The following is a 16,630-nucleotide window of genomic DNA, read 5'->3' as shown; positions in this document are numbered from 1 at the left end:
TATGGCTCATAGGGAGTAAATGGGCTAAATTCTTGCCTTTCATGGTAGAAAGTGAAAACTAAATGTCCAAAGTTGATTAGTAAGAAACAGCAGTAGAAGCAGATTATTTAGAAATGTGTAGGTTTGAGATGAACCCAAAGCCAAAAGTGTTGTTTAAAAGATGTTGCCTCTGAGGAGCAGAGCTGAGAGTGGCACCGTGGCTTTCTGTCATCTTTTCTTTTTGATTTTTTGACCATTTGTGTGTATCACTTTGATTAATTATAAGTGTGTATGCATGTGTGTATTTAAAGCATACGCTGAGCTGTAACTTATAGGAAATAAGTACCATAGAGAACATCCCAGTTCACATGAAGGAAGTGGTTATAAAGAAAACATGTTGAACTCATCATACACAGTATGGTGTGACTTAAAATAGGAAGAGAGAATGACAAAGCAAGTGTGGGAAAATGTTAACATTTACAGGATCTTATAGAAGGGTATATGGGAATTCTTTGTGTTATTTTTGTAACTTTTCTTTAAATCTAAAATTATTTTTTTTAAAACACTGACATTTCTAGGTTGTTTTTTTTTTTTCTTTTTCACTGTGGCTTGAACCTGAGTCTTGGCCTCTCACTTTCCTCCCTAAACAACATGAGTTTAGCACCCTCTCCAGCTTTTCCACAAACTATCGGCCCCTGGGGTTTAGGCAGTTTCCCAGGCACCAGGCCCAGCAGGACAGCAGCAAGACCAGATCTGTGCAGGCACTGGGGACTCAGGCTCCCAGATCTCCACATCTCATTCCACCAGTGTTCAGGGCAGCTGGGCATCCAGGGGCCTGGCCATGGGGATGGCTGGGGTCTGGTAGGCATAGGGATCACCCAGAGTGAGAAGGAGACTATGCAATGCCTGAACGACCACCTAACCTCCTACCTGGAGAGGGTGAGAAGCCTGGAGGCTGATAACCAGAGACTGGAGCACAAAATCCAGGAACACCTGGAGAAGAAGGAACTCCAGGTCAGAAACTGAGAGCATTATTTCAAGATCACTGAGGACCTGAGAGCTCAGATCTTTGCAAGTTCTGTGGACAATGCCCATCTTGCTTCTGAGGACTTCAGGTCAAATATGAGATGGAGCTGGCCATGTGCCAGTCTGTGGAGAGTGACATCAGTGGGCTCCAACAGGTCACTGATTACACCAATATCAGTCAGCTACAGCTGGAGACAGAGATTGAGGTTCTCAAGGAGGAGCTGCTCTCCATGAAGAAGAACCATGAGAATGGTCTACAAAACCAGATTGCCAACTCTGGGCTGACTGTGGAGTTGGATGCCCCCACATTTCAGAACCTCAACAAGATCATGGCGGACATCCGGGCCCAGTATGAGGGTCTGGCTCGGAAGAACCGAGAGGAGCTAGACAAGTACTGGTCCCATCAGACTGAGGAGAGCACCACAGTGGTCACCTCGCAGACCGCGGAGATAGGAGCTGCTGAGATGACACTCACGGAGCCGAGACGTACGGTCCAGTCCTTGGAGATCAACCCGGACTTGATGAGAAATCTAAAGTCCAGCTGGGATAACAGCCTGAGGGAGGTGGAGACGCGCTATGCCAGGCAGACAGAACAGCTCAACAGGCTCCTGCTGCACCTGGAGTCAGAGCTGGCCCAGATCTGGGCCGGGGCGCAGCACCAGACCCAAGAGTACAAGGCCCTGCTGAACATCAAGGTCAAGCTGGAGGCGGAGATCACCACCTACCACTCCCCGATGAAACAGGGGAGGACTTTGATGTTGGTGATGCCCTGGACAACGGCAACTCCATGCAATCCATCCGAAAGACGGCCACGCACAGGGCTGTGGACGGCAAAGTGGTGCCTGGGGTTGACCACACCCAAGTTCCGAGGCGTTAAGGCAGCAGAGGTGTGACTCCCCTTGCAGGCAGGAGGCCAATAAAAAAAATCAGAGATCACTGAAATACTTTAAAAAAAGAAGGAAGTCTAGTAGGTTTTCTTCCTTTTCCCCATACAAGGCATTTCATCATCTTTGAAAAACAGCTTATAGTTGTTAAACAAAATTCAACCCAGTCAATTTGAAGATTTAATTGGCTTTAGTTAAGGAATTCATGAGTTGGACAGCTTCCCATCCAGCACCTGCAAGGGAGTGCTGATGAAGTGTACAAAATGGAGGGTTTTTATACATAGAAAGAGGATGGGACTAAGCAATTAAAACAGTGGATTATTTCAGGTAAGGACACCTTCCCACAGGGAAAGGTAGAGGGCCTTCCCAGGCAGATTACCTACTAGTGTTGATCAGGAAATCCTAGACTGATGGATTATCTTTCTGGGACAGGTTGAAACTGCAGTTAGAATCAGGTATTAAAACTAGGTTTGGTATCCTGGGCTTTCAGCAAGAGTGACACCATTTTGGGCCTGTGGCTTTTTTGTTTAATACAGTAAATTATGTGGGTGGAAAGGGGGTGCTGTACTAAGTCATAAATTCCTAACTGGGCACGTCATGGTGGGCAGTCACACCCCAGGCTGATGCCTCCTTTAGTAAAACATTTAAAGCCAGCCCTCTCCATTGTTCTTGTGCATCTGGGTGAACGCCTTTTGAAATGCCAGAAGTAATCCTTTTTCCAGACCCATCAAGAGAGCACGTAATCTTGTTCACTGACCTACACCTTGCTTTCTCCCACCTTCATGTAATCGTCCTTACTTTCCTTCCTTAATTCCAAATGCATTTTAAAAGTTGCAGAAACAAAAATATAAAAATTTTTAAAAAGTAAAAGAAACTACAAAACTGTCATTCTCTGGAGTACTTGAGATCCTGCTTCCCAAGAGTGGTCATCAGTTTTGGCTCAGATAAACTCATAAAAATTCTCTACAGGTTTGGATCTTTCTTGCATCAATAGTACATAGGAAAGCTGTTTAAAAAATACAGCAAATTGATAACATGGTGGTGAGATTATGGGAGATTTTAATTGTATCAAACAATTGTCATTCTTTTTCAAATAAAAATTGTATCATTATTAAAAATATATGTTGGCTTAGTAATCACAAAAACCTATACAATGAATATTAAAGTAAATGTCTTGCCTGCAGGGACTTAAATAAGAAATTTTAAAGAAAAATCAGACTTTGAAGGGTAAAGGGAATTTAACGTGAAGAATATTTACACTTAAAACATGGAAAATTCATATACTATTTGCTACATGGTTTGGCAATAACCTCTGACCATTGTTTTGCCTTAAAGGTACTTGCCAGCCTACTCCCAGTGGAAAGAAAAGAAAACGTCGGGGTAGACCCTTGTGCAGGAAAAATCAGATTTTCCCTGGGCTTCTCTGGATCACCAACAATAGTTGCTGTGGATTCACTGAGGGATTATTCCTATTCCTTCAGGTCAGAAAAAACCCATGAATAAATCTTTTCTGCTCTGTTTTCATAGCATAAAAATAGCCACCTAACTGCCTTCAAAGGGACTGTGGTGGCCTCAGCAGATGGCTCTTTGCTCAGCATTGTAATATCCCAAGAGACAAACGATATATAAACACAACATCTGGTCATTTCCCTTAAGCAAGTGTAGTCCTAATATTTATGGAAGGTTGCAAGGAGCCACTTAATGCAGGACACTGGTGACCATAAATGACAGAGGAAATTCACCTGAATTGGTTCAAGATATGTGTTGCCAGGATACTATGTCCAACGGCAAATAATCGTATCGATTCCTGGGAAACGGTGACACTAAGTGAATAGACAGGTGCAGCCACACAAACACCATTTAGGCTTTTCTTTTTTACCCCTTAGAAAGATGAAAGGTTTGCTCTTATTTTGTATTAAAACTGATGGAAGATTTTGAGGAACAGGAAGAACAGGAATGGTTATTTTCTATAATCATCATAATATTTATTATGGTACATTTATAATGTCCTTTGCATACATTATTTTTAATTCTAAAAATGAATTTTTCTCTTTTTGCAAGTGAGGAAATTACATCCCAGAGAGGTTAAGCATTTCTCCCAAAGTCACACAGTAAAGGGTAGAATTGAGAAGTAGAACCCAGACCTGTCCACATTCAGCTGGGACTCTTCACCATAGCTGCCAAATGATCATTTCCTTGTAGCCAGAAGAAAATATTAAAATAAACAATAAGAAGAAACTTCTTCGTGGGATGTTGGACATGGCTTTAGATTCTGTTTGTGAGAATAGAATTGGATGTATGTTTACCAGGGGAAATTTTTTTTTAACTTTTTCCTAATACATACTAAGGGCAAACAGTTTGGGTTCCATTAGATTTCAAGTATGTAGAGGGCACCACCACATCTCCGTTGTGTCCTTAATGCCTCTTGCAAAATGGGAGCAAATGGGAATAACATGGCTTCCAAGTTTGGAGCCAGCTTGGTGTCACTTGCTAGCTGTTTGACCTTAGGAGAGTCCCTTAGGCTGTTGAGCTTCATCTATATATGGGGATCATGGTACCCATGCTGCAGGTGTTAAAGGGGTCTGAATTTTATTCCATGGTCCTGGAGGCAAGAGTCACATTATTTATATAATTCAAAATTAACCTGACTGCAACCTCTATTTGTCAATGTGGAAGACTACAGCAGAATGGAGATTGAAGGGCTGCTTTGAGGGAGGAGGGGGTATGAAAACAGAGAGAAGTCTGAGCAGGTGCTACATTTGGAAAAAGAAATTGTTAATAACTTGACTTTCCTTTTCTCCCATGGGGGCTAAATGGTGGGGTGGTTCAGCTAGGGCTTCAGGCTACTCACCAGCTTAACAAATCCCTGACATTCTGCAAGTAAAAACCAGTTTTTTCCTCTGTAAGATGGGAGTAATAACCCTTGTTTTACACTTTGGGCAAAGTCATACAGGAACATCTAGCATTCTCTTCCACACTAGTCAATATAGTAATAGCAAACTTCATGTCTCATTGTGATAATAAAAAAAAGCCTTACAATTCTATTTTTTAAAAAGCATCAAGCATCATTAGTCATTCCTATAGAGAGCCTGCCTTCATAGGATATGAAGCCTCAACCCAGGAATCACCTTCTCACAGGTAGGAAGAAGAAGAAATATACAGTATGACAAAGCAAAGACTTAAAAACCCAAACTCATCAGGCAATAGCTACTCTCACAGAACTCAAGGTTCAGAGTGAGGATAATGATGAAGAATGAAGAAAAATACACTAAAGCAACAATAAAGTGAGGTAATTTAAAGCTAGATCACTTGGAATAATTCTGGCTCTGCCACTCACTAATTCTAATTGCATGATCTTGGAAAAGTTACCTAGCTTATCTGTGCTCTTTGTACCTACAAAACTATTATAATAGTTTCCCACCTACAGAACTATTACAATAATAGCCCTATGTTATAGGGCTCTGGTGAGGATTAAATTAGTTAATAAAGTTCTTAAAACCATGCTTGGTACTTAAAGAGCATTCAATAAGTGTTAGAAAGTGCAGAATTTGATAAGTTTTAGTGGGAATAAAGGTGTTAGTTATCATGATTTGTCTCATAGTTTTGTCTAGAGCTAGCTCTCAGAAAGTCCAACCTAATTATTTAGTCAATCTGTAAAGTGTTTACTTTCTTGGAGAAAGGCCTAATAAGTTGGCAGATAAATAATATAAATTCAACAAAAGCAGGGTGTTTATCTATATACATCCTGAAGGGAGACATGCATAGGGTAAGATTTTCCCTTGAGTTATTCAACAAATCCTTATTAAATAGTTTCTATATGCCAGCCACCATGAAAGATATTTGGAATTACTCCTCTCATTTATATGCCTAAAATAGAATGTATTTTATAATGTAAAAGGCAAAGAAACTATAAAGATCATTCTTTTTACCCAGTGAGTGTAGTCTTGGGAGGGCAAAGCTGTTCTAGAACGACTCGACAATAATATCAACAACCTAGATTCCATTTCTCTTCCTTCTCTGCCATCATAGATTAGACTGAGGTACAGCAAGCAAAGTACAGCAAAGAACAGTTTGATCAAATGTGCTTTGCCAAAACAGCACTAGCTTCCCAGGGTCCAACTGATGGACCTTTAAAGAAAGCCCTTTGTTCAAATACTTAGTTTCCCATTTTTCTGGCAGTATTCCATTTACAGGTACCAAATTGTGTATCAGTTAGAAATTGAGTTTGGCTGCTAATGGCAGGGTCTCAAACATTTGTGGCTCAATAAGTTGTTGCATTTTCCTCAAGTAATGGGAAGCCCTAGCGGGAGGTGGCCCAGGGCTGAATGAAGGCTTTGCTGTGTCATCAGGGATTCAGGATCTTCTATCTTTCTGTTCAGTCATCCTGAGCATCCGCTTGTAATCTCCTGGGAACAAGATGGCTTATCCACTTCTACCATGGCTTCTGCACTCCTGGCAAGAGAAAAAGAGTGAAGGGCACAAGGCACCTACCAGCTGAGCGCCACCTAGAAGTGCCACCCAGCAAGTGATCCACTCATTGGACAGAACTATGTCACATGACTGTTGTAGCTGCAGGGAGCTTAGAAAATGTGTTTTTAGCTAAGTCTGGGCCTCTCTGAAGTTGGAGATCTTTCAGTAAAAAAAAGAAGTTGAGGAGAAAGAATACTGGGTAGGCATCTAGCAGCAACTGCCAGGAACCAATTGTCCATCCAGTACAGGGCTTCATATCGCTACATGGCACCTCTCTGATAAAAGGTCATGGCCAGCCTATAAGATGCTGTCCCACAAAGGACCAACCATGATCTTGAAACATCAGATCATTACAGATTCACACGTATCTTTTTAGATGCCTTTTCTGGTAATAAAGATATTTCCCATTTTTATAAGATTCTTTCTCCAGCTATTTAACAAGTTAGTGAGATTTTTAAATGTATTAAAATGGTTTCAGATCCATCACTGTCATGAATGATGTTAGGAAATACTGCCAGAAGCCAAACATTTGAACAGCTTTAACCATGGCATCAGAAAAACTACAATTACATTCAGGAAAGAACTGCTCGGTGTGTGACATTAAAATGCAGTTCCCCAGGCAACTGAGAGGGAGATACATTCAGTAACAACAGAGCTTCCACAAATTGCTAAGATCTTACAGAATTTGCAACACCTTTTATTTACTTTTCATTGACAGTTAAATTGTCACTTGAAAGCATCTGCTGACTAGAAAACAAATCCTCCGCAGGACTCTGGATAAACTAGGCTTCCTCCAGAAATAGCTACCACACTAATTGTGGAGGAGATCACGGACTGGGCCTGAGCAGTGGAAATGGGTGGATGGGATGCACCACCTTTTCCTCAGACATGGCTGTCTTGGAGATGGCGCTCTTCGCAGGTATATGTTGGTCACTGTCCAGATAGTCTCTGAGTGCTGCCCCAGTGGTCTCATCATACTGAGTTTGACAACCTTTCTTTGAATCGGGCCATTTCACAATGCCCGGTTGAGAACTCAAAGTGTGGGCATTTAGGGTCACGACAGATGTTGCTTCCATAGCAGTGTGGCTGTCATGGAGGAGAGCAGCAGGTGTGGGGCTGTGAAGGAGAGCAGCTGGATTTCCTGCGGAACCTGCACATGTGGTTCTTCCAGGGCTGCCTGCCTTTGGGGTTTTGCCTGGGCGCTAGTCTTCCCTCGAAACCAGCAGGTTGACAATTGCATTTTTTATGCTCTTGGGGCTGGATATGTTGGATTCCTTAGATGTGGTGAACAAAGATAATGCAACAGAGTACCTTTACTCCCTGTAGTTCCTTCCCACAGAAAGGCCAAATCTAAATTGGTGGTTTCTGAGGCTCTTTATATCTGGGTATTCCGTTCAATCCATCAAAGAATCCTTATGACAGTGGCCACATAGCAGTGACCTATACTGGCCTTTCATGCTTAGTTATTCTTTGAGATGACATAAGCCAAGTAAATAAAGAAGCTTGCTTAGCAGGCTTGAGAACCCTTCAGTTGAAGATGTAAGTATTTCTGCAGTACTTGAAGGCAGTGAAAATGACATGCGATTTGTGTATTGTGCTCCCTGTATTTTGCTATATGCTCAATAATTGGTCTGGCATGGATATGAAAAAAGCCATCAGCTGTATTAGGAGAAGTGCGTCCTATGACAATGGGTTGGTACAGGGAGCTGGACTTGAATCTCACAGAGGGTCAATGTTTTGTAGCATTGCATTGCTGTGTCTCAGGGCTACGCTAGAAGAAGTATTTTCAGGAAAAGAAGTGAATAGAATAAAGAGGTGGTGTATAATGAGGTGAGAAAATGGTTATCATGGAAGACCAAATAAGCCTGTAGACGCTTGTAATTCTTTTTTGTGTGGGATGGCCTCGCTGGGGGATTTGCAAGTGGCCAGGTAGTCATCCAGATGCTTTGCACGCATACTTTGGGATTTGTGGCCTATCACTAATGGAGGAAAGTGGAATTTGTAAAGTTCACCCTGCCCTGAATGTAACCACATGGACTTCTGAACACCTAAGAGATCTCCATCAGAGCTGGAAAACCAAGGACTTGAAACAGTGCTCAGAGAATGCACACATCTCCACATGAATAACTTTAGATTGGGAGAGTGGGGGATGTGCAGCATAACTGAGGCTCAGGTTAGAAGCCATATATAACCAAGTGTGCTCTTTTTTTTTAAGAGGTAGAGTCTTACAATCAAATCTTGCACTGATGTCACTTTTGGTTATGGTCTTGAGCTAGTATTTGCAGTGGGTTTCAAGAAAATCCTTGAAGTTTGAGCCACAGTGGACTCTGTTCTTAAATGGTTCTACTGTATTTCTAAGAAATTCTTTGAGGAAAATTAACTCTATGTATGTAGGCTATCTTTTTTTGTTTAGTTTAAAGATTTTATTTGTTTATTTTTAGAGAGAGGGGGAGGGAGGGAGAATAAGATGGAGAGAAATGCCAGTATGTGAGAGAAACATCAACTGATTGCCTCCTGTACACACCCCAGTCGGGGACTAAACTTGTAACCCAGGCATGCGCCCTGACCGGGAATCAAACTGGTGACATTTTGCTTTGTCGTACAATGTCCAGCGAACTGAGCCACACCAATCAGGGCTGTAGGTTATCCTTTAAAAAATTCTTCAGTACAAATTGTATCATTATAAAATGGACACACAATAAATCTGTGTCTCCTGAAAAAAATAAAAAAAATAAATAAAATGGACACAAATCTTTAGAACAAGTTTACAGTCACACAGCATTGATAATCTTTGGGTGAACACTTAGTGATCATTTAAAAAGCCTGATTGCTGATGGTGGAAGATTGCTTTAATGAATTAAGTATCTGGGATTATTCTTTGAAAACAAATGATTCCATAATTTTTAAAAAGAAAAAAGAAGTGTGGGCATTTAATAGGAAATGTTACTCAGGAATATGGATCATCTGAGGTATAATTCTGTATTTTTACAATCACGGGTTGCACAAAATACATTAAAAAATACTAAACTTGGCCTTGGGTGGGTGGATCAGTTGGTTGGAGGTCATCCCGTGCACCAAAAAGGTTGAGGTTCAATTCCTGGTCAGGGCACATACCTAGGTTGCAGGTTTGATCCCAGATCAGGGTACATAGAGGAGGCAACCCATGGATGTTTCTCTCTCATATCTCTCTCTCTCCCTCTCTCTCTCTCCCCCTTCTTCTCTCTAAAACATATCCTCAGATGAGGATTTAAAAAAAACAACCCAAAACCGAACTCACAGTATTTACGATGCAGCTTTGCCTCACTTAGCACAATCTATTACAGATACTCCTCCACCTAGGATGGGGTTACGTCTCAATAAAGCCATCGTGAGTTGAAAACATCGTAAGTTAAAAATGCATTTAATACACCTAACCTACTGATCATAACTTAGCTTAGCTTACTTTAAACTTGCTCAGAACACAATATCCAAATATCGCTGGCAACACAGTGTGTGCACTGTAGAGCGTCCGGTGCTTACCCTTGTGACCATGCGGCTGACTGGGAGCTGGAACTGGTGCCCCACCGCTGCCGAGCACCACATATCCCTTGACCAAAACTCCCAAGTTCTACTGAACATGAATTGCTCTTGCACTGTCATTAAGTTGAAAAATTGTAAGTTGAACCATCATAAGTAAGGGACTGTTTGTACTAAAAAACTTGAAACAAATCATATCCTTATTGACTTACATGATAATTTCAGAAATTTTATTTCAGCTTCAGATTAATTTTCAGTTAATGATAAAAGATAACATCTTAAGTTTTTCTGTTCTGTCCTTAGGCTCCCTGGAGTAAATCAGCACTTAAATACTCTTTTTCCAAGGGATCTTTCTATAATTAAAAGTCTTTTTGTATTATAAACACTTTTGCTATTATTAACGGCTAACATTTATTGCTCAGTTTTTATGTGTCTAGTTGCTAAACTGTCTACATAGATAATCTCAAGCCCTCACAACAAACATATGAGGAAGATCCTACTATTATAATACCCATTTTACAGATGAGAAAACTGAGCCTTAAAGAAGTTAGGAAACTTGCCCATGGTCACCAAGTTGATCATGGAGTCAGAACATGGACCCAGGGAGTGCAACACCACAGGTTGTTTCTAAACTACCGAACTACCATGTGACATGGCTTTAATTGTTTTTCCAATTTGGGAGCTTATATAGCTTTGCTCTTTAAGTAACAATAAAGTCTCTAAAATTTTTTCAAAATCAATGGGGAAAAAACACATATGCCTTAGAGGCAGCAGAATCAAAGAACTTGTTGAATGAATGACTATAAGCTCTTTAAAAGAAAAAGATTTTATTTATTTATTATTAGAGAGAAGGGAAGGGAGGGAGAAAGAGAGGGAGAGAAACATTGATGTGTGGTTGCCTCTTATGTGCCCCCAAACAGGAACCTGGCCCACAACTCAGTCATGTGCCCCGACTGGGAATCAAACCAGCAACCCTTTGATTCACAGGCTGGCGCTCAATCCACTGAGCAACAGCAGCCAGGGCTGAATGTAAGCTCTCTGAAGGCAAAGAGTTTTTGTTCCTTTTGTTCATTGTTGTATTCCCTGTGCCTAGAATGAAGCCTGGCACACAGCAGATGTTCACTGAATATTTGTTGAATGAATGAATGAATGAATGACACTCGATTTTGACAGCATCATGGGGCCAATCCTTATGCATGACAATGGAACCCCCTCTAAAGTTTATTTACTCTGCTAGCACAGATTACACACGTAATTTTTGTTAGTCTCTAAAACAAAAATACTTTGCACCCTGTAGGTAATTGACTGAAAAGTATCCCCTACACATGCATCTGACTAAGGAATTGACTGAAATCTTAGTCAGAATCAGCTCAAAGTGAAAGCACTTGAACAGTTACATGAAACTTTAAATTCCTCCTTCTTGGCTTGGATTCTCAACCTCCAAGTTCACATCTGATTTATTTTATTGCATTTTTTAAACAGTGTAGACTTCCTTTATTTGAAATAACTTAGAGCAGTGATATTATTCATCATTTCATTTGATTCTCACATCAATCACATGAAGTAAATGCAATTATAGTTCTCATTTCACAACAAAGAAGTGAATGTAAAAGTTCAGTTTTAGGCTCCAAATCATGGAACTTGTATTGGATGGAATCAGAATTTGAACCCAGATACTGGGTCTGCAGAGCCCATATGTTTAGCCACAAAGCTATGCTGACCCTTGCCAGGCACTATGCTCACCCCATCCCATAATGGCAGGCCCTTGCACAATGCGCTTGCAGATCACAGGTTCACATCTAATTTTAGATCCATTATCAAACAAGGGAAATTGTCTCTAGGAAGTCTTCTATCTATGCTTACTGACATAGACAAGTTTAACTGGAACATCAATGGAAGAGGCCTGTTGCATTTGACAGTGAGTCTGCAGGTGGTCCTGAGCCAGGTCAGTAACCGAAGGAAGGGACCCCAGGACCGCAGCCTCAGTCCCAAACCCCAACAGTAAGTAGATTGAAGAATACTCTACATCTAGTTCTCCCTATGAATTCCACATCCTTAGGGTGGTGACAGCATATGTTGCCTTTAAAAAAAAAAATTTTTTTATAGCCAACCTGGAAACAGGAACTTGGCCTTTTCCCTCTTTAACCATATTTCCTGTGCTACAATGAACATGTAGCACACCCAGAGAACAAACATGGCTAACACAGCCTTCCCAAAGTGGCATTTACCTGATTGCAGACTCTGGGCATCAGTATTCAATCTTCAGTTGGGGTTCCTCATGGCTTGTTTTGTACTTGGAGATTTAATGGGGTTTATAATGGAGCCTGCCCTATAGAATGAGACCACACACAGTTTATTGGATTGGTAGCTATGAACACCATGCAGTGGCTTTCTAATATGAAATCCCAGTTCTTCACAAAAAATTGGTTGAAACCCTTTGCCAAATGGCGTCATAACCAGAAATGTTAGTTTTAACAGAAATGCATTCATTTTCTTTAAATTTAATTAAAGAAAAAGAATCGATTTTGAAAAATCTGTATTAGTCAGGGTTCTCCAGAGAAACATAACCAATAGGATATACAGTCATCCCTTGGTGGCCTCAGCGACTGGTTCCAGGACCCTGTGGATACCAAAATCCGCAGATGCTCAAGTCCCTTCTATAAAATGGCAAAGTATTTGCATATAACTTACACACATCCTCTTATATCCTTTAAATTATCTCTAGATTACTTATAATACCTAAAATGAGTTAAATGCTATATAATTCATTGTCATGCTGTACTGTTTAGGGAATAGTGACAATATAAAAAAGTCAGTACATGTCCGATACACAAGGGGAGATTTATTACAGAAATTGGCTCACATGGTTATGGAGGCTGAGAAGTCCACTATCTGCTATCTGCAAGCTTGAGACCAAGAAAGTCATGGTGTAATTCAGCCTGAGTCCAAAGGCCTGAGAAATTAGTGGGGTGAGGGGTGGAGCTGATGGTGTCAGTCCTGATTTGATTCAGAAAGCCTGAGAACCAGGATCTGGATATCCCATGTCAGAAGGCAGGAGAAGGTGGATGCTTCAGCTTAGGCAGAGAGGGCATGTGCCTCTCCTCCACCTTTGTTCTATTCAGGCCCTCAGTGGATTGGATGATGCGGCCGACATTGGGGATGGCAACGTTCTTCACTCAGTTCACCAGTTCAAACGCCCACCTCTCGCAGAGACACACCCAGAAATAATGTTTTACCAGCCATCTCAGACCAGTCACATTGACACATAAAATTAACCATCACAATAAGGATTTGTTCTTTTTTTCACTACCAGTAATATTTTTCACAATCCTTCTAAAGTTAAAAAAGCAATGATAAAAACCACCAAGAGGTTTGAGTTGTTGTTTGACTTTTTACTACGTTTAAGTTTAAATATTATTGACTCCTTTTTAGGAAAGGTGAAGACTGTGCCCCTCTCCCTCTCCACAAATCTTGGTTTTGCTTAATTGTATTATTATTCTTTTTTTAAAAATATTTTATTTATTTTCAGAGAGAGGGGAAGGGAGGGAGAAAGAGAGGGAGAGAAACATCGATGTGCAAGAGAAATATCAATTGGCTGCTTCTTACATGCCCCTGACCAGCGACCTGGCCCCCAACCCAGGTATGTACCCTGACTAGGAATTGAACCAGTGACCTTTGGTTTATGGGCCAGTGGTCTATCCACTGAGCCACACCAGCCAGGGCTGTATTATTATTCTTATATTGACCAGGTTAATACCATTCATGATCTGTTCTATGACAATGATTCTCAAAGTTATTTAGTATTGGCTTTATACTTAATGGTTTTTTTTTCCCCAATCCTCACCTGAGGATACATTTTTATTGAATTGCAGTGGTGGTGGTGGTGGGGGGGGTGAGGGCATTGATGTGCATTGATGTGAGAGGGAAACATTGATCAGTTGCCTTCCACACGAGCCCTAACGGGAAATCAAACCTGCAACCTTTGGTATACAGGATGATGCTCCAACCAACTGAGTCACCTGGCCAGGGCTATACTTAGCATTTCTGTATTTAAATATTTGAAACTGGTTTTATATTTAAATGTTTACCATAACTTCTTCATTCTTAAGTTCTCTATTTTGATTATCTCTTAATTAGCAGGCTCTCATGTCAAGTGGTTTTCTCAATAACAACTTACAGGAGCTGTTTCTAAGTTCATACATGTTTGAGATGGTGTGTCCTTATACTTGAATGCTTTCTTGAGTGGGTATAACTTATTTTCCTTAAAGCTATAAAGTTGTCTTCCACCCCCACCCCCACCTTTTGGCAATGCATGTTACTATGGAAAAATGGAGGGCTACGTCCTTACTCCCAACCCCATTTAGACAGTCTGTTGTTTTGTTTCTTGCCTGGATATTGAAAAACTATCCTTAAAGTTGTCTTTATTCTTGGAGTTTATCCAGCTTGGTGAACAACATATTATTCTAGAAAACTATATATATTTTTTGCAAACTATATTTTTACTTTTTAAGAGAAATATTCTTTTTTATTGATATATAATTCATATACCACAACACCCACTCATTTAAAGTATGTACTTCAGTGGTTATTATATATTTTAATTAAATTTATTGGGGTTACATTGATTAAAGTGGATTATAGTATATTCACAAAGCTGTACAACCACCACCATTATCTAATTCCAGATATTTTCATCACCCCAAAAAGAAACCTATACCTATTAATGATCATTCCCTATTCCCTACTCTCCCCAGCCCTGGCAACCACCAGCCTACTTTCTGTCTCTATGCATTTGCCTCTGGCATTTCATACATAGAATCACACAATATATTATCTGTTTCATTTGGCCTTTTTTGCTTATTATGATGTTTTAAGGGTTAATCCATGTTATAGGATATATTAGTGCTTCATTTTTATAGCTGAATAATATCCCAGTATATGTAAGTATCACACCTTTTTTATCCTTTCATCTGTTGATGGACACTTGGGCTGTTTCCACTTTTGGCTGTTGTGAATAATGGAGCTATGAACATTCATGTACGAGTTTTTGTGTGGACATGTTTTCATTACTCTTGGGTTTATACCTGTTCTAGAGTCAGGTTGTTTTCTATAGCAGCTGCACTCTTTTATACTCCTACCAGTATATAAGTATTCCAATTTCTTCACACCTCAGAAACACTCGTTATTATCTATCTTTTAAATACAGTCATCCTAGTGGGTATGAGGTACAATAGTATTCACTCACACCTTATTTACACTTCCCTGATGGCTAATGATGTTGAACATCTTTTCATATGCTTATTGGCCATGTGTATATTTCTTTGGAGAAATGTCTGTTCAAAATCTTTGCCTGTTTTTAAATTATGTTATTGGCCTATTTATTACTTATTTATTTTTCATATATTTCTCTTTTTAAAGTAATAAACTGATGTGCTAATTTTACTTTTTAAACAGTACTCATAAAATAATATGACTAGTTTATTTAATAACTATGTCCTTAAATATACAATTAAATTGATCTCTAAAAAATTCTCTGAGAGGCAGTATATCCTTTCCTCATTTTCAGATCAGGACTTTTTTGATGCTTCAATTTCATCCCATATTTCAGCTTCAATTTTTGAAGTATCATATTACTTCATCAAATCAAGCTCAAGCCTCCACTGACTCCACTTCTGAGCTTCTTTCACTTGCTCTTCAGTTAAAAAGATCCAATCTGATTCCTTTAATATTAAACTTTGGGTGCTTCCAGCATTTGAACCAAGGCTTAGACTTCATTTTTACTTTCAGCTGATTCACAGGAACTTCTTGGCTAGAATCTTGTACTATTGGCTTCGTATTCATATCAAAAGTGCAGCATTCAGAAAGGGCTTCTCCTAAGTATAGCAAGTTGTCATCCAGCCATTTCTCTAATTTGACCACTTGGATTGCCTGGATTCTAGATTTATAAAGTTCAAAGCAAATCTCAACATCTTGTCCTTTAATAGTATTCCTAAGGATAAAAGTAACTCCACGTTCTGCTCCCTATCTCTGGATGCAAATCCCCCCAATTGGCGGGTTTTTCCATTGGCATTTGGGTCGGCCATAGTAATACAAAGAATGCTTCCAACATAGAACTCTGGAATGTGGAGTACTTTTCTCCTTTCTTAACATATCTTTTCTTTCTATTTGAAATTTCAGAAGATTTGTTCCTCCTCTTGGAGAAATGAATTCAGGACTCAGGGAACCTGGTTTACTAGAGCAGGGGAAAGCGCCTGTCCACAATGATGGTTTTGGAGGTGGTTGGAATGCTGGGAAGGTCCAGTGCTCTGCTGCTAGCTAAGCCTGAATGCTCCCACCCCAGCCTGGCCCTGAGCCCCTTCTGTACCCCGACTTCCAAGCCTCACTCCATTTACAACTGGTCTATTTATTATTTAGTTGTAAGAGTTCTTTATATATTCTAGATACAAATTCATATCAAGTATATGATTTGCAAATATCTTCTCTCATTCTGTGGTTTGCCTTTTTCCTTTTTTTGATAGTATCCTTTGAAACACAAAAGTTTTTAATTTTGGTAAAGTCTATCTTGTTTTCATTTTATTGCTTCTGTGTTTTGGTGTATTCTAAGAAATCTAATTGCCTAATCAAAGGTCATGAAAATCTATGTCTATGGTTTCTTCTGAAGTTTGTAATTTTTGCTCTTACACTTAGATCTTTAATCTATTTAATTTTTTTGTGTGGTGTGAGATAGAGATCTAGCTTCTTTCTTTTGCATGTAG

The 16,630-nt window shown here is 39.9% G+C and overlaps 3 pseudogenes; 2 read left to right on the top strand and 1 right to left on the bottom strand.

Moving 5' to 3' along the window:
• Window positions 1-630: 630 nt before the first annotated feature.
• On the top strand, window positions 631-1,882 carry LOC150016790 (keratin, type I cytoskeletal 18 pseudogene; annotated as a pseudogene).
• Window positions 1,883-4,440: 2,558 nt separating this feature from the next.
• On the top strand, window positions 4,441-8,482 carry LOC150016789 (geranylgeranyl transferase type-1 subunit beta pseudogene; annotated as a pseudogene).
• Window positions 8,483-15,442: 6,960 nt separating this feature from the next.
• On the bottom strand, window positions 15,443-16,263 carry LOC150016788 (large ribosomal subunit protein bL19m pseudogene; annotated as a pseudogene).
• Between the last annotated feature and the right edge of the window lie 367 nt (window positions 16,264-16,630).

The sequence above is a fragment of the Furipterus horrens genome, unplaced genomic scaffold, assembly GCF_987537825.1.
Source record: "Furipterus horrens unplaced genomic scaffold, mFurHor1.1.pri manual_scaffold_3, whole genome shotgun sequence".
NCBI lineage: Eukaryota > Metazoa > Chordata > Mammalia > Chiroptera > Furipteridae > Furipterus > Furipterus horrens.
The sequence above is the reverse complement of the archived record's forward strand: the minus strand, read 5'-3'. Positions and strand labels throughout refer to the sequence as shown.